Source organism: Vespa velutina, chromosome 1, assembly GCF_912470025.1.
Source record: "Vespa velutina chromosome 1, iVesVel2.1, whole genome shotgun sequence".
NCBI classification, from domain to species: domain Eukaryota; kingdom Metazoa; phylum Arthropoda; class Insecta; order Hymenoptera; family Vespidae; genus Vespa; species Vespa velutina.
The window spans coordinates 19,464,334-19,482,871 of record NC_062188.1 but is presented as its reverse complement, the minus strand read 5'-3'; the positions used below and the strand labels follow the sequence as shown (position 1 = coordinate 19,482,871).

The window sequence follows — 18,538 nt, the reverse complement described above, 5'->3', positions numbered from 1 at the left end:
AAAGAGAGAGAGGGAAAGAGAGGAGATCGAGATAGATAGAAAGAATGAGAGAGAAAGAGATAGAGAGAGAGAGAGAGAGAGAGAGAGAGAGAGAGAAAGAAATGGAAGGAGAAGCATTCAGTCTCGCGGGTGTAAGTAGAGATTTCCGGAGGCTGCGTGCAAGCAGCCTTCCTCTCTCTTCCCCCATCGTCCCCTCCGTCCCTCCTCCTTCTCCTCCTCCGACAACTGCCTCTCCGCGGGGGTGTCTTCTTACCTCGAGCACCCCTCCGTTCTCCTTAGGTCGGTCTCTGGACCGCGTTTCGAAAAGCTTACCTATGGGAAAAATCTACATTGAGTCGATGCCGATGAATGAGATCGCAGAAGGGAGGAACAGAGATGCGTGGAGGTAGCGGGGGTGAAAGAAAGAGAGAAAGAGAGAGAGAGAGAGAGAGAAGAAGAGGAACAGGCGGAATCCTTTGTGAAAGAATTCCTCGTAGCATCCATCGTGCTCGACATCGTCCACGTCGTCGTCAGGCTTCGTACCCTGTAAGATGAAGGAAGGGTCCCGTAAAGGACGACGTGGCCGACGGCTACCTGAGCAGGAATAAGAGGAAGGTGGAGTAGTTGGTCCTCGAAGTTGTACAGCGCCTTGGGCATAAGCGTTCCTCTTGCTTGCTCTATTCGATCTGCTGCTTGCTCTACTTGCTTGCTTACTTGCTTACTTGCACGTGCACTACCTGGCCGCGAAAGAGGAACGAGTTCGTTGGTTTCTCACGGCAATTTTACGATGCTACTCGTAGCTGCTAGACCATGCTACTACTTCTGCTTCTGCTGCTGTTGCTGTTGCTGCTGCTACTTCCTCTGTACCGATCGAATTCTTCTCTTTATGAGAGAGAAAGAGAAAGAGAGAGAGAGAGAGAGAGAGAGAGAGAGAGAGAGAGGGAGAGAGAATTCTAGACTTCGACGTTGTCATCGTACCATAGCGATTTATTATTAATTAACGACGCGTATTCGTTCTTCATCATTCCATTCTGGCTTGCGAATTGGTTTTGTCCCTTTTGATGTAACGAGCACGTAACTACTCTCTCTCTCTCTCTTTCTCTCTCTCTCAAGGTAACCACTATTACCGTGATTGCACGTTCGCGACGAACGAGAGAAGACGTTGCGAGACGTTGCAACGGATAATAATTATCGAAGACGCGAACACTGTAGAGAGAAGAACCGCTTCGCACTCCTCCCCCTCTTTCTCCTCCTCCTCCTCCTCCTTCTTCTTCTTCTTCTTCTTCTTCTTCTTCTCATCCTTCTCCTTCTTCTCTTTCCCTCTTATATACTCTTCTTTTTTTCTTTTTCATTTTTTTTCCTTTCCTTTTCTTTTCTTTTCTTTTCTTTTCTTTTCTTTTCTTTTCTTCCCCACCCTTCGGATCTCGACGATGAACGTCCGCCGAGACAAAGGGCGCACGAGTCGGGTATACCGCTCTTCGCCTAGGAGCTGGAGGAAAGGTAGTGGAAGATGATGGACCAGAAGAAGGTGAACGAAAAGGTCGCTGATAGTGCATCGTCACGTGCCTCTATTAGAAGCTCCGCTGGAAAAGGACTTTTTGCTCGCGTTCCACCGGCATAGCTACCTTCGTTCGTCCGTGTCCATCTCGTCGTTCCTCGCATCTTTCTCTCTTTCTCTTACTCCTGTGCACTTTTCCACACCACTCATTTCCAACCCTCCTTTTTCAACGATTACAACCTCCTTATGGAATTCCATCTAGGAACTAGAATTCTTTTCGTTCGTATTATTCGTTTACCGATCATCGATATAATACGATATAAACGATTAATAATTAGAAGTAATAAATATTATGTTCGATCGATCGAATTTTCCTTTACATTGATAAATTATTGAATCTAATGTGATATTAATCTCGAACATTACAAATATATATTTCTTTTTGTCTTTTTTGAATTTTCTTTTTTCTCTCTCTCTCTCTCTCTCTCTCTCTCTTGGTTTTTTTTCTTTTCTTCTTTTTTTTTTCTTTCTTTTCCTTGTTCTTCCTCTCTCTCTCTCTCTCTCTCTCTCTTTATTTTAATTATTCGTATGATCCCGAAGAAATTTCTAAGATCATTCGAGTTTCCAAAGAAATTACGATGATTCCCTATCGTGAAATACTTCCGTCGGAAGAATCTATTATATTTCGACGTCGAGCTCTCTCTCCCGTCGTACGGTGCGTCGTTCTTGACGAAAATCCTCGATACCCTCTCTCCTTTCCTTTCCTCTCCTCTTTCTTATACAAGACGAAGGGGAAATATTTTTATTGGAACGTTCCCGTCGAAGAGACGGGAGCCCGCCAAGATCGAGAGATTCCAGCGACGAGTCGAGAAACGGGATATTTTTGATCGAGTTGGTTTTGAGATCACAGGATTTTGGTTCGATGAAATTTTTGGAAAATATTTCGTTGAAAAATATATTCCCATAGATCGAACGAGCATTCACGATTGGAAAAGTTTTTCTTCGTAGATATATACATACATATATATATATATATATATATTTAAGATATGTGAACAAATATAGTAGTTACTTATTTACTGTTTAGCTAATCCAAATTATCTATGCATTGAAAAATTCAGTAAAAGAACAAATATTTTAATATCGATGCGAAATCTAATCACGATTTTGTTGGAATTCACGATTCGAGACTATGGGATATGCCCTTCGACTCGAAAAAGCTTTAGACACAGCGAGTGCCCCGAGTTATGCCATATTAGTGTTCCTCGGGATTCCGGTTTCTCAATACGACCAGTCATCCTCGAAGAATCGGCAGACAATGTGTCGGCCCCCTCATCTCGCCTTGGCCCTTTGCCCTCGTAAGTAGCGTACTCTCTCTCTCTCTCTCTCTCTCTCTCTCTTTCCTTCTCATCCATCTTCCCTTCTTTCGTTCTCTCCCTCTCACTGCAACGTCGAAGGGAAGAAAAAAAAAAAGAAGAAGAAGAAGAAGAAGAAAGAGGAGGAAGAAAAACTTGGAGCGTGCGCTCGGGTAAAGACTTAGCGTTCGCATTGTGTTCCTCCGGAGAAACTTAAGCTGAGAGAGAGAGAGAGAGAGAGAGAGAGAGAGAGAAAGAGAAAGCTCGAGAGTACTCATCGATTATCCCACTCGGCAGTCTCTGAGTTTGCATCCGTTTGCTCGCACAAATACGTATTTTCATCATTAATCGTTTCGTTCTTAAGAAAATTCGAAATATATATTATACAATTTTGATTCTTTCTCTCTCTCTCTCTCTCTCTCTCTCTCTCTCTCTTTTTCTTTCTTTCTTTTTTTTTATGTTTCTCTCTGTTTTTCTTTTCTTTTTTTTTCTTCACGAAACGATCTAATCGAATATAATAACGAATTGGAGTTTTAAAGCATTGGAAAGAATTGTTTCGGAAAAAAATGATAATCTCGTAATAGAGAATCTTTTATTGTACTCTTACATTAGTGGACAGATTATTCGCTTCCGTCATAATTCAGGAGTCGCGAGAGTTAATTGATATTCTTGTAATATCATGAGAATGACGTGGCAGATCCGGATTGACGTATACAATCGATACGGTATATCGTTTCTTGATGAATCTTTTAAACGTTTAGCTATCGTGCGATAAAAGACGCTTGTCTGTATTAATTAAAAATACAGATTGAATAAAAGTAAGAATTTTCTATTTCTCACTCTTTTATCTTTTCTCTCTCTCTCTCTCTCTCTCTCTCTCTCTCTCTTTCTCTCTTTCTTTTTCCATCTTTTCAATGTTTCACAACGAAAAGGGATTACACGAAGGAGGATAACAAAAAAAAAAAAAAGGATGCTCGTAAAACACGAACCAAACTTTTTTGTCTATGCCGATCACAGAGTGCGTCGAAACAATCCGGAAATAATCGTGATTTCGTCGCGGGAAGGTGCAAGACAGAAACAGAGATAGATAGATAGATAGATAGACAGTGAGAGAGAGAGAGAGAGAGAGAGAGAGAGAGAGAAATAGAGGATGCGTGAGAATTTTCGTACGATGGTAACGTGTACGAGCAAGCAGGTATAAAAATAAAAATAGCAATTGAATGGTCTTCGAATGGAAACGTTGTAAAAACTTATAACGTTAGGACAAAATGATCATAAATATTTTCTCAACGATAACAAAATATACACGAATATATGTATGAATGTTTAATCGTAATAACATGTGTATGTCCCAAATGAGTCATATACTATTATTTTTCACAACGTGAGTAAAGTGAACTTTGATTAGGAAATCTCAACGATAAGATTAAGAAGTATTATAAATTAAAGAGTAAAAGAGATAAGATAATATATTAAAGTATATTTTAACTATGGAAGATGAAAATTTTCGAAAGATTTCATCGTTAAAATTATCCTCCTGAAGACGTGATCTCTCTCTCTCTCTCTCTCTCTCTCTCTTTTTCTCTCTTTTTCTCTCTTCTTCGGTGATACAGCGGAAATGGATAGATCGTGAAGGTATCATTTTCATAGGGCTTAGGGTGAAGTGGCACGACTTCACGTTGTACATGTCTGGGTTGCGTCTAGAAAGGCGCGTGTAATTATGTGCGAGAGGAGGATAGAGTAACGCGTCGAGCATTCCAGCAGCCACCGGAGTCAGAATCCACCCTCGCCCGTTGGTCCGTTCGACTGAATAGCCGGCTAATGAACGCAAAGCCTCCGCTCTGTCAGTCTCGTACGTATGTACGTTCAACATCGGGGAACGATCGTTGCTCGCTCGAGGATGAAACCGATGCGCGCGTACCAGGACGTCCACTCAGCGGCCGATTTACGACAGTGCGTCTTCTCCTCCTGCCAATCTTATGAACAAGTTTCCTAGATCCTTTTACGTCATATTAAGGAACGCATTAATTTCCAATGAAATTCTTTTCTTCATAAATAAATCGTCATTTTTAATTGCAATTTTCTTTACCTTTATCTTTTGTTGTCTCTCTTCTTCTAATTTTTATCCTTTTTTTTCGTTATGTTCCTTCTTATCACTCGTTCTTTTCTTTTCTTCTTTTTTTCTTCTCTTTCTTTCTTCCTATAGTTCTTTTTTTTTTTTTTTTTTTTTTTTTTTTTTTTTTTTTTTTTTTTTTTTGGATGGTAATTCCCTACGCATAAAGATCGGATTTTAATTTCAACAAATGTAGCGCGGAGAATGAGTCACCGTTAGAAACCCGACGCCATCTTCTTTGAAATTCTCTTCTTCTCTCAGATAAGATACTTTCTCGAAGATCATTGGTCCAAAGTATTTCACCGTAGGTATATATATATATATATATATATATACACAATGGTACGCGTGCATCGATAGATACTATTTCAATTTTGCTATCTTCCCTTTTCTGTTTCCTCGGGAGAGCGAAAGAGAGAGAGAGAGAGAGAGAGAGAGAGAGAGAGAGAAAGAGAGAGAGAGAGAAAGAGAGAGACAGAGAGATTTGACGTTAGATATGCGAGAGAGTTAGGGCCTCCTCGTTCTCTCCTGTCACTCAAATCCTTCTCTCCCCCCCTTCTCTTTACCCTGCCTTCAGTATCCCCTTTCCTTCCTTCGGGTCGGTCGTCGTCGACGTCACCCCTTCGACCACCCTCAAGCGCGCGCGAGCACACGTTCCTCACCGGGAGAGTCAGCCCCGCGGACTCGGTAATTGAATTTCACGAGTTGGTTACCCAAACCCCTGGGATCTGCCAATCCCCCCTTGTACGTCCGCGTCTCCGGCACCCTTTTGGAAAACAGCCTAACACGAGACGTCGTCGTAGTCGTCGTAGTCGTCGTATTCGTCGTTGTCGTCGTAGTCGTCGTTGGCCGATATCGTCCTTTTCGTTATCACCAAACTTTTCGCAATCCTCTTGATGTCCCGCTAAACGTCGTGTCAAAACATTGATTACGACAGTGGTCCCAAAGCAACCATAATACAATTTAATTCGTTCTACGTCGAACTATGTACGAAAGTATTCAATAAATTAACAAATACCTATGTTTTCTATTTAACTTTTCTACGTATAATTTCGTATACATACATAAATACATATATAAATATATATATATATATATATTTTTACGTACGTGAACATAAGTATTATATAATTACTCTACTGATGACGTTAACTGAAATAATCGGATAATTAAAATTTTAATTATATCGCCATTTTGATTTTAATTCTCCGGATATATGAATCATTAAACATGAGCATCATTGGACATAAAATCATTTTAAAAGAATTTTCATAGTACCATATATATAGATACTATATAATATTTATATGTATAATAAAATAATTGTAGGAAGATTTAAATGGAGTTTACAAAGAAAGCTGGACTCGTACGAATTTACGAATCGGTCATCGTCCAGATCGGACACCCCGTTGAGAACGAAGCCGCTTCGGCTTCACGCTTTTCCTCGTTCATAAATATTTAGCAGGAAGGGGAAGAGGGAAGAGCGTACCGTCGGGGTATTCGACAGTGGTGCTTTCGCCATTCTCTCTGAATTTAATGAACCGCACTGATTTTTCACGGGCGCGAATATAGCAGAAAGGGGAAGGAAGAAGGGGGACTTGCCTCGAAAAAGAGCGTGTGAGTGAGAGAGAAAGAAAGAGATTGAGAGAGAGAGAGAGAGAGAGAGAGAGAGAGAGAGAGCTGTTTGCATCCAACGATTCCTCGCTTTCCCGTTTTTTTCTCTCGCCATGCCATCCTCGATGGCTCGTTCGCTCACTCGCTCGGTGAACGATAATAATTTTAAAAGGGGAAGGCAGAAGGCCCTCGAGGCGTCGAGCCGCCGAAGACGAATTATCGCCGCCTGACGTGTACCCTTATTTATGGTTCTTCGACCTTGCCTTTTACCCCGCTCGTCTCTCTCTCTCTCTCTCTCTTTCTCTTTCTCTTCCCTTCTCTTCTTTTGCTTTCCCATCTTCCTCTCGCTTGCACTTTTCGTACGAGACACACACATGGAGATCGAGTTCCGATCAACTCGGAATGGAATGATCTATGTTGATAGAAAAGTTTCGACTGAATCTATCTCGGTTGATATAACAAAGAAAAGAAAAAGAGATTGCGTTGTAAGAGAGAAGAGTAATTTAAAACATATATATATATATATATATATATGTATATATATACATATGGGTAAGTATGTACGTATGTATGTACGATCAAATTGCTTACTTGCTATATTCGATCGATACGAGTCGAGAGTATCGAAGTAAATGTCGAGAAGTAATGTATATCCGGTATAAGATATTAGAAATATAGATACGTTATCAGATTTGAATTCAATTATAACACTAACGATAAAGTAATCGAGAATGTACGAAATATTTTTTATATTCCATTCAATATCATCGACAAAAATGCAACCGATCGTCAATAAATCGTGTTATCATTCATATTCATAGTGGGTATAGTAACATAGATATCTATGTAGTTTATAACTTTTTCCGAAGAAGATTGTAGATCGCGGATTGTACGCATAGATACAATACATACACGCATATATATATATATATATATACACATATATACATATAGTGATCGACTCTAGTCGCGGGCCGCGTGTTTCGTTTTGGGATCGACGGAAGCATAGGAATCGAGCGTCGAAAATGGCGAGGAAGATACCGGAGCTCGCAATTGGGGCAACGGTGTGATCCGATATTGCACGACGGCAACTGTGCGCCACTTCAGGGCGGATCTGGTTGGTCAATCAGCGGTGCATTGTACGTAACGAACCTCCGCACTCGCCGGAGTTTAATGCCCGTACGTGGACCTTGGCGGACGTGTGTATGCGCGTGGGTTATTAAATATGAGGAGAAGGGAGCTTTGCGGAAAGGAGAAAGAGAGAGAGAGAGAGAGAGAGAGAGAGAGAGAGAGAGAAAGAGAAAGAGAAAAAATCTGAAGGGAGCGAATTCATCGCAAACGATACTCCTACGATCATTTTATTTTCTTAATCGACATCATTCCGATAACGATAGGATATTTCAACGATCATCTTTTTATTCATCATATTTAAGATCGATAACTTCAAATTTCCGATGGTCTTTCGATTTAGTGGAAATGTAACTCCTTTCTCTCTCTCTCTCTCTCTCTCTTTCTTTTATTGAGAAAAAGAAAAAGATAAAAGAGAGAGAATGATAGAAAGGGCAAATGATTTTATCCGACGATTTTGCCACGGTCTTTAGGCAGATGGCGATAAATCGGAGCTCACCGACTTTGCTTCTCTACCTCCTCTCTTTTCCACCTTCTCCATCTTCTCATTTTGCTTCTTCTCTTCCTCCTCCTTCTTCTTCTCCTCCTACGCGACTTTGCAAACAAATGTGCCGGCGCCGTGCATTTAGACATCTCTCGGTGACATTATCAGCGGTGTAACACCATCCCCCTTTTCGAAAGGATCCCTCGGCCTCGCCTACTCTCTCTCGACTTGTCGTCCTTTTCCTTAGTCTCTCTTCTCCTCATCCTTCTCTTCTTACCATTCGTTGATAAAGAGAGCGGATATAAATGACTTTCTCTTAAGATTAGATCCATATCGCTTCGAGCTATTAATGTCGAATCAATGTTCCATCAGTTTCGATTAACGATTCCTGCTGATTAAAATTATCGTTCTCGTAGAAATGAATTATTATTATTATTATTATTATTATAGTTTATTATAATTTCATCGATAGACGTTAGATTATAGATAATAATTCTGTAAAATTTTTATCGAGACATACATACATACATACATACATACATACATACGTATTTTTATCTATCTACTCATCAAATATCCAATTAATTTACGTAAAGCTTTTCCTATTTCTCTCTTTTTTTTTCTCTTTATTATATTTATTTATATTATTTATTTATTTATTTATTTATTTTTTTTTTGTTTTTTATTTATCTCTTTCATTTCCTTTGTACGATCGAATCCATCATGAAGAATCTTTCTCGCGAAAGATTTTGCGAAGTGGTTAAGAATATTCCTTCCTTGGGGGGATATAGGAACGTGCATAAATTTGGACGGTTCGTCTCATAGCGAGCCGGCGGAGGATGGTACTCGAAGAATCTGAAGTGGGCCTCTTGGTAACGGCGAGCACTTATTCGCTCACTCGTTCGCCAGTCCAAATGAATTGGATAATTTGATCAGCTCGTTGCTGGCCCTTTGTTGCCTCCTGGGAACTTTGAATGGTCCGGTCGACCATCGTCTCTCGTTTTCTTTCCTTCCCTCTTCTCTCCTCTCCTTCTTTATACCTCTCTCTCTCTCTCTCTCTCTCTCTCTCTCTTTCGTTTTCTACCAATCCTTCCTGAGGCAGCACGGATCTCGTGCCTTGCCTTTTCCTCTTCTATCTCTCTCTATCTTTCTCGATGTAGTCATTGCTTCTGATATCAGACCGCCGAGCGATCAGATCATAGCAGACGCTAAATAAAGAACGCACCACTTCCGCTCTCCCGAGTGCAAATCGACAACGTAGATTGGCCGAATGAACGAGCGAAGAAACTTTGCGGATCGTAAGAGCCGCTCCCGTTTATATTCCGAGAAGAGGATTATTTTTATCGGGCATTCTTTAGCATCTCGAATTATTTTTCGAACGGTTAGGAATACGAGAGAGAGAGAGAGAGAGAGAGAGAGAAAGAGGAATAAAAACGAGAAAGAGATTCGATGAATTAGAAATTTATTTCGAACAATAGACTAAGTACTTGGCTAGATATGCATCGACGAGAGTTCCGCATTATATCTCGTATTGTGCCATGGGAAAAGAATTTTTCGCTTTACGATGGTTTCATAAGTTCTTCTTATTTTTCTTATTTTCTCGCACGTTTCGCATAAAGCGAGCATTTGTCGTTTCTTGACAGAGATTTATGAGAAAAAAAAAAATAAAAAAAAAAAAAAAAAGAAAAAAAAAACAAAGAAAAAGAAAGAAAAAAGTCCGACCGAGTTTTTCCAAAGTGACGTTACTTAGATACACCTTACCAACATAAGTATATCTAGTAACCACAAATCGACTCGAGAGCGTCGAGTGTGTGCCGTATCTTTATCCAGTAGGAAGAAGAAATTATTTTCCCCAAGATACTAAACTCGCATCTCGTTCTGGCATCCCGCTCGCGCCCTTCCAGTCGCCCCGGCCTTCGCTTTCGTTTTCCCAACTTTGAAAATATTATCCCGGCAATCTCGACCACGTTCCATGTAGTACCATTTCTTCCAAACCGTTTCTCTCCTCTCATCTCCTTCTATCTTCCATTCGCGTCTTATACATTCTCACGAAGTCGCTAGGAGTTTTCTCGTGGCCCGAGGCACGTAAGATTGTGCTCTCGTAATTCGCAGACCTTCGCTGTTCTAAAAAGAAACGAAACGTTGGAAGGAAGTACACGGAAACGAGAGAAGAAAACAACGCGCGCGCGCGAAAGAGAGAGCGAGAGAGAGAGAGAGAGAGACAACGAAAAAAATAGAAAGAGAGAGAGAGAGAGAGAGAGAGAGAGAGAGACGAAAGAGCGAGAATGGAGAAGAAGAGAGAAATGCAGAAAGAATCGTTGACGGATTCATTAAAAACGTTTGGGTGTAATAGTGCCGTGATTACGGAGAGAGAGACTGGAAAATTAAAAAAAGGAAGAGGAGGAGGGAAAAAGGGGAAGAAAACGGAGATACGGAAGAGGAGTACGTGGTGCTCCTTCTGCCCCCTGTCGGGAGTCCCCTGCTCGTCGTCGTTCTGTCTTCCGTGGCCGGAAGGTGAGTCTCCTGACGAAGGGAATGTGGAGATGATTAAAATGAATTCTACGGAGACCACCGCATCGTTTCGCCGACTCTTTTACGGCCCTTCGATGCCTACCTTTTCTCTCTCTCTCTCTCTCTCTCTCTTTTCTTTTTCCCTTTCTCTTTCTATTTTTTTCTTTTTCTTTATCTTGTTTTTTTTTTTTTTTTTTTTTTTTTTTTTTTTTTTAATTTTTTCTTCTTCCTATTTTGTTTGTTTTTTCTTCCCCCCTCCTTTTTAAAGAACTCGCTCCTCGATAATACCCGTCGTTTTTGTTATTGAGATCAATCAACGAATGAACGTATATCCCGCGGAGAAATATAGCTGCCGGTGTTCGGGGTGTGACAGAAAAGGGAGGAACGGGAGATAGGGAGGCGTAAGGGCAAGAGGATTCGATCAAAATCGCGAATCTGACAATGTCTCCCATGTTAACTTTGTCGTTAATCGCGATAAATAATAGCATTGTTATTAAAGTATTTATCGTATTTTACATATAGGATCCGATTTGATAATGTTACGAATCTCGTTTTTCCTTGATATCTATATATATATATATATATATTTCTTTTTTTTTCCTCCCTATCAAACATCGACCATTCTAAGAGAAAGCTGTTGGAAACGTGTGTGTGTGTGTGTGTGTGTGTGTGTCTCTCAATACGCTTTACCGTTTCATGCGAAAAATAAAAAATAATGCAACTTTCTAAATGTCCCACGAAGGTCGACGGCGGTCAAACGATGTATAACGGTGTCATGGAATTGATAAATTTATCAGGGGGCCCGGAAGAAAGGCCGGCATCAAAGAGGTTGAAAAGAAGGAACGTTGATCACGGCCCTCGAAAGAGTTTAAAAATGGTCAGGTATTCACATTAGTCTACGATATGAATAAGCATTCCAGAATGGGCGATCATTGGTCATAGCGAATGCAACGAAAACCACGATAGTTCTCGAGGCCCTCACTTCCTCCCCTCTTCTCTTCTCTTCACGACTCCTCTCTTTCCTCTTGTCGTCGCTCAGACGTTAGTCGAGGCCATTCGTCGGCATGCTTCGTGGTTCTCAATGCATGCTTTATATATGTATCCTCGAGTGCGTGCCGTTTCTATGCTTTTACGATACATGGATATGCATGTTTCGTATGAAAGTATATGTTATTTATCTATCTGGGAAATAGAAACGTATATACGATAAGAATGATATTTCGCACAACGAGAATACAGTTTTTTGTCTTTACGCCAAATTTTTCTCACGTCTTTTTTTTTTCCCTTTTTCCTTTCTCTCTTTCTTTTCTTTTCTTTCTTTTTTTTCTTTTCCCTTTTTCTTTTTTTTTTTTTTTTTCTTTTCTTTCGACGGAGAAGAAAGCACGAAGAAAAGAGAGAAAGAGAACGAATGATAATTTACATACGAATAATATACAATTTTTAATTAGCCATCGAAGATAATCGTAAACACGTATGTGTTTCAGTATCTCTCACGATTTCGAAGCATGTCGAAGTATTGTAGAAGTGAGAGAGAGAGAGAGAGAGAGAGAGAGAGAGAGAGAGAGGGAGAGAAAGAGAGAGAGATATTCTCACTCCTCGAGTTCTGCTCTCTCGCGGCCATACTGCCTCCGTTTGACGCCCAGAGGAGGAGAGACCAGAAGTGGAAAGGGAGAGGGAAGGAGGAGGAATGATTAATTACGAGGGAGTGACGCGAGAAGCAAGAGAGGGCCGACGAAATGCGCCGGGACACAGGGAACTTATATTCGAGAAGTCGCTTCTACTTCTCTCTCTCTCTCTTTCTCTCTCTCTCTTTCTCTTTCTCTCTCACTCTCTCTCTCTCTTTCATCGTGGAGTGCGAGGAAAATACGGAACGAAAAGTAGAAGGAGGTAGAGAGAGCTAAGTAGAAACAGAGAGCTAAGATTATATTTCTTTGCTTTCAACAAAATTTAACGTCGAAAATCGACTTCGAGATAAATTTAACGCGTTAAATTAGCCATATATATATATATATATATATATATATATATATATATCTTTGATTTGTAAAGATTTTTAAAAATCCTTTTAAATAATTAAAAAGACATATTAAACTCGATGTACGAAGTATTTAGGAAATTATCCCTACTCTTTGATATTTTTTTATTTAAATTATTTTTATATCAGCGATAAGGGAGATAAAAATTCGTGTTAGCATATAAAAAGAAGAATCGTTTATTCGATCGAAAATGTTACCTTCTCGAACGATCGAGCGCTTATTTTGCGACTTTTATTTATCGGCGAAACGGAGATGACCCTCGGTCAAAGCGGTGGATCAAGGATCCTCGAAAAGGAATTCTCGGGAGTAGGAGAGAGAGAAAGAGAGAGAAAGAGAGAGAGAGAAGTAGTAGCGGCGGGTATAGTGAAGCGAAATATATTTCCGTGCTCAGCGGGACGTATTACCGACGAGACGGTCGTCCGATAATGTGTTTCTGATTGCCAGCACGACTATATTTCGTCGACGCCGGTTTTCGACGTTGCTGCTTCTCGACGGCATTTCTCGACCGCAAATCCATCCTTCGTCATACCGTCCTCGATATTACATACCCCCTCCCTCCCGCCGCCCCCCCCCTAACTTTGAGCATAGCTATATATCTACCTAATACGAGATGAAAATTATACGGTCAGAGCATAACAGTAACGGAGATGTTTTTTTTTCCTCTTTTCTTTTCTTTTTTTTTTCTCTCTCTTTTTTTCTGCTTTTTTTTCCCTTTTCTTTTCCTTCTTTTCTTCCTTTTTTTTTTTTTTTTACGAGTCCATTCCATCCATAATTCGACACTATCGATTTTTTCTTCCTATCCTCTTTCTTTTCTTTTCTTTTCTTTCCTTGTTTTTTATATTCTTTTTTCTTTCTCAATGTCACTCATATCATATGTAAATAATTTATCGGCGAGTTTACTCTGAAATTTTCAATTTACAACGTCTATCGTTAATGCATAAGAATTAATTTCTATTATATTTAGTTACTGAAGTAATAAGTAATTAATTGATTTTATATAATTTGAAGAAAAAAAAAAAAGGAATTGATATAGATCGTTAGTATGTTAATAAGTTTATTCGAAAGTCTTTATTTTTCAATTTAATTAGTCATCCAGTCGATACGCTACATCGAACCTTAAATGTATCACCGTGAAAGACGCACGGTTAATAAGGAATTAGACTAGATTATTTTGAAAGGCATCTTCGTCAATACGGTATCATTTATCAGCGTCTATCAGCTTACAAAACCTTTCGGTAATCCGATTCGTATCGCGCGGAAGCGAGTAATTGCCTACGAGATAGATAGATAGATAGATAGAGAGAGAGAGAGAGAGAGAGAGAGAGAGAGAGAGAGAGAGAGAGAGAGAAAGAAAAAATGCCCTGATATCGAATTCGCTCCCCCATTTTCAGCGGACGATTTCTCAGCGAGAAATTGAGAGTCTGTAAGGAGTAGAAGAAGAGAGGATCAGTCATCGGAGATCAGCCAGGATCACGAAGGACCACGTGATGGATCGGGACGATAGGCAACGACTATTACTTCTCTGTATTCGAGGAATAAATGTATTATTCAAAGTAAAATATATATATATATATATATGTAAAAAAAAGAAAGGAAGAGAGAAAGAAAAAAGAAAAAAGAAAAAAAAAAAGAAAATAAAATGAAAAAAGAAAAAAAAACTGAGAATGAAAATAAATAAATAAATAAGAAGGAAAGAAAAAAGAGAAGAAAATGGAGGAAAAGCAAGCGAACAAGAAAAAAGAAAAAGAAAAGAAGGAAGGAAAATGCGACCGCATGAGAGACCAGTTGGAAAATATCATCCATAGTGTCGCGAGAGTAATATTATTTTTAATAATTTGTCGATCGCTGACTGTGAAACGATATCCTATAGGATACATGGTGCTCCGGTTGGATCATTAAAGAGAATGAATATCAATTAAATGGAAGTGATTTATGCATAAGCCCGTCCGCGACGTCATAAATATCGACAACGTTGAAATTTTTCGGCCAGGACGAATACTCGACGCGGCTCTCGGTAATTTATCGATGAATAGTAGGTAGTAGATTGTAAATAGAGTACGAGTATATCGTGAGAGCGAGAGAGAGAGAGAGAGAGAGAGAGAGAGAGAGGGAGAGAGGAGAGACAGAGATGAGAATATACGCCTTAAGCGTTCGAGGACGCGTCGAAGCGGTCGTTTTTAATGAGATCCTGTAATATTTACCACATCTTCAATACAATTTTTCATCGGCACGTGCACCCTTTATATATCAAGCCGATCAAAATTTTACCGATCACGATACGATAGAAATTATGTCTCGATACTCGCGTGTAATTCTAACGAAGGGATAACGTTCAAAGATATTTACATAAATTTTCTAACGTTATTATCACAAAATTGATATAAAGTATCTAACGTTGAAAGATTTAATTTCGTTTAATAAATATTAAAATGCGCGATAAACGAGACTTTGAGATATGCCATAAATCCCTTTATGAAATATTTTGCATTTAATGTCGAGAAATTTTGGATTTAATAAATGTATAAATATGTATATTACACATAGATACTTACATACTCAAATAGATTACTAATAACGTTTATAGTAAATGGAACAGCGTTAGTACTCGGAGCAAAGTTCGTATGAAAATTCTTCTTGCTTATTATAATTAAAGAAACGAGGTCGAAGAGGAAGATACTGATATCTTCTGTTTCCACGTGAGTAGACGCGTAAAATTACATTGGTAATTTTTATTAAATTATTTACAAATGAGTTGAGCGAACGAATTTCTTCGTTCGTTCATTCGTTGGACATGAGGATCATCATGCCTGAATTTTATAGGACGACGAATGCGATTTTCGAAAAATTTACATCCGGGTAATCGCGCATCTATAAATTATGGAGAAGTACAGTAAAAAACAACATTTACTCACCCCGTCCGTGGCATCATTTTTCAGAAGCAATTCAGTTAGAAACGATGTTTCACGTGAATCTGCAACACGGCCAAGCGAAAGAGAATTCGATTAGAGAGACGAATAGTATTTTTTAATGAAAGTGTATAAAAATGAAACGAAAAAAGAAACGAAAAAAAAAAAGAAAAAACAAAAAGAGAAGTTTTTCAAACAATTAAAATGAAAGCAAAAAGAAAAAAAAAAAAAAAAAAAAGAGAGAAAAAAAAAGAAGAAAGAAAGAAAAAACGATGAAGAAAAAAAAATGACAAAAAAAAAAAAGGAAAAAAACAGAGAAAGAAAAGAAAAGGAAGAAACAAAAAAGAACGAATGAGAAATATTGTAGATACTAAGAGAAATGAATTTTTCAGTGTCGATTATCCTGGGGTAAGACGGTAAACCGAGGAGGACTTGGGTACGATATCAGGGCGGGCTGTTTGCATGAGAAAATCACCACGTCCTTCGTGCCCTTCTTATGTAATCCGTCTGTTAAAATATCAATCTCAACATTTCACTCTTTACACATCATTCCGTGCAGGGGTGGCCCCGATCCTCACCCTTCTACTCTGTCTGGACGAGGTCATCAAAGATGCAAGAGCAATCAGCGGAGCTAGTCGGCCGGACGAGCAAGCAGAGAACCGGCAAACCCCTGGTGCAGCGCAGTTGCACCCCCTTTGCACCCTCCCGCCCGTCCTCTCCCCCCCCCGCCCCTTTACACCCGCGCCGCCCCTGGGAAGAGGGCATAGTATTTTCTTTGAACGTCTAAATCGATCCCTCGCGTAAAAAGGAAAAAAAAAAAGGTAAGGAGCAAAGAAGAAAAAGAAAAGAAAAAAGAAATTAAAAAAAAGAAAGAATAAAAGAGAAGCTAAAGAAAAAGAGAGAGGGAGAGAGAGAGAGAAAGAGAGAGAGAGAGATAGAAAGAAAAAGAAAAAAGTATGGAAGAAAAGAAAAAGAAAATACTCAAGCGTAAGCCCCCTTTCGAGAATAGGTCACGAGAGTCTCCTTATTAAAAGATCTATGTTCTTGCAATATTATGAAAAGGCAATATCGAAGGAAAGCAATTGCGTTAAGATGAATGAATACAGGGTGAAAAAAAGGACGTGTGCCTTTCGACGACGATTCGCACCTTCTTTTCGTTGGCTGTTAATATCACCGGCATCAGCCGTGCGGACGATCGTAAGATCAATCGCATTAACGAGAAAGCTTCTATTTTCGCCTCGTCTCTTGCTATATATATATATATATATATATATATATATATAGCAAAAGAGAGAGAGAGAGAGAGAGAGAGAGAAAGAGAAAGGAACATCAAAGGGATTCGGGCCGATACTCTCTCTCTGGGAGCAACGACGCGTATCGCTACGAATCGTCGTTGAAATCACTGCTATACTCTTCCCTCTTGGTACGGTTCCGTTCTCTTCGAGCGTTTTCGATCGTGCGGAGAGAGAGAGAGAGAGAGAGAGAGAGAGAGAGAATGAGAGAGAAAAGAGCACCATGGCTTGCCTTTGAGAAGGGAGGGGAGGATGGGGTGGCCTCGCTCCATCTATGCTTTCGATGCTGCTGCTGCTGCTGCTGCTGCTGCTACTGGAAAGGGTAGAAGGGCGGATTGGAGGGAGGGGGTGGGTTTGGGAGAGGTAGAAAAGGGAGGAGAGAATAGGGCGAACTCTATTAAAAATGCAATATTCTCGTTAATCCGCGCCGGTATGTGGCGCCGGCTAATTAGGGAGTACGTGGGAGAGGGGACACGTACGTTTTCACCCCCCGTTGTCATGCAAATACCCCGTGGTGGGCGCCGGGGACGCCATATTGAGCTACGTTACCCGCTTACGAGTCTCACGCGTACCTCTATCTATCTCTACGTATAAGCGGCAAAATCGCTTTATACGAAGTCGTATACTTGCCCTCCGAAATTGCTGCTTCATACTCCTCATAGTGATCGTCCTTTAAAAGGTGAACCAAAGAATTCTTTATGGGTTGGGATTTCTTTTTCTTTTTCTTCCTTCTCTTTTGCTTTCTTTCTTCCTTTTTCTTTTCTTTTCATTTTTTTTTGCTTCTTTCTTTTTAAGAAAACGGATAAAAGAAGACGAAGCGGTGTATCTTTATTTACGTAAAAAAGAAAAGAAGAAGAGAGAGAGAGAGAGAGAGAGAGAGAGAGAGAGGATAAAAAAAGGCTTTAAGTTTTTTATCTAGATAAAAATGCATAGCAAATGAAGCTCGCGAAGAGGATCATTGCGCGTGTGCGTAGTCGTTTATATAGTATAGGTGATCGAAGGTGCTGGGTGATGTCAGTAAGACAGAGAAAACAAGGAGGTAAAAGAGACAGAGAGAGAGAGAGAGAGAGAGAGAGAGAGAAAGAGAAGCTGAGGGAGAAGGAGAAATAGAGAGGGAGAAGCTGGAGGGTGAGTTATATCAATAAGCATCGAACAGCCACGGAGGACGGCAGGGAGCTGTTGATTAAGGGGCGAGCACAATGAGGACATATCCTCCGAGAAGGGAATGCGTCTGCGATGGATTCGCGCGAGGGGTCCCTCTCTCTCTCCCTCTCGATCTCATCTCCGGCAAGCGAGAGAGACTGTTAGACGCCGATTACCGCCGATCCTGGCCTTCACAATGCTCTCGTCTCTGTCATCTCTCCTCGAGTTGACTGGGTCACCTTGTTGCGAGCCTGAGGGAGAGCTTTAGGTGATAAAGCTACTGCTTGAAACACCACTATGTATGTATGTACGTACATACATACGTACGTATGTATGTATGTATGTATGTCCTTTGCTTTTCCACTTTGAGTCTTCTCTTTAAGATTAACGTTATTAATCTCACGTTGGTACGTAAGCATTTATCCGATAAATAACGAAAGTTAAATTAAATTTCTTAATTATGAATCGAACGAAAATAT

The 18,538-nt window shown here is 39.9% G+C and overlaps 1 protein-coding gene across 11 annotated transcripts in view; it reads right to left on the bottom strand.

The window, feature by feature from the left end:
* Positions 1-18,538, bottom strand: part of LOC124956326 (transcription factor Sox-2-like) — a 325,693-nt gene that overhangs the window by 139,830 nt on the left and 167,325 nt on the right. For 10 of the 11 annotated variants that reach the window (XR_007103226.1, XR_007103231.1, XR_007103232.1 and 7 more), the window contains one exon: positions 15,631-15,689. The exons of the other annotated variant lie outside the window; for it this stretch is intronic. The gene's annotated coding sequence lies outside the window, so the exon portion shown is untranslated. The remainder of the gene's footprint in view (positions 1-15,630; positions 15,690-18,538) is intronic. 11 annotated transcript variants of the gene reach the window in all.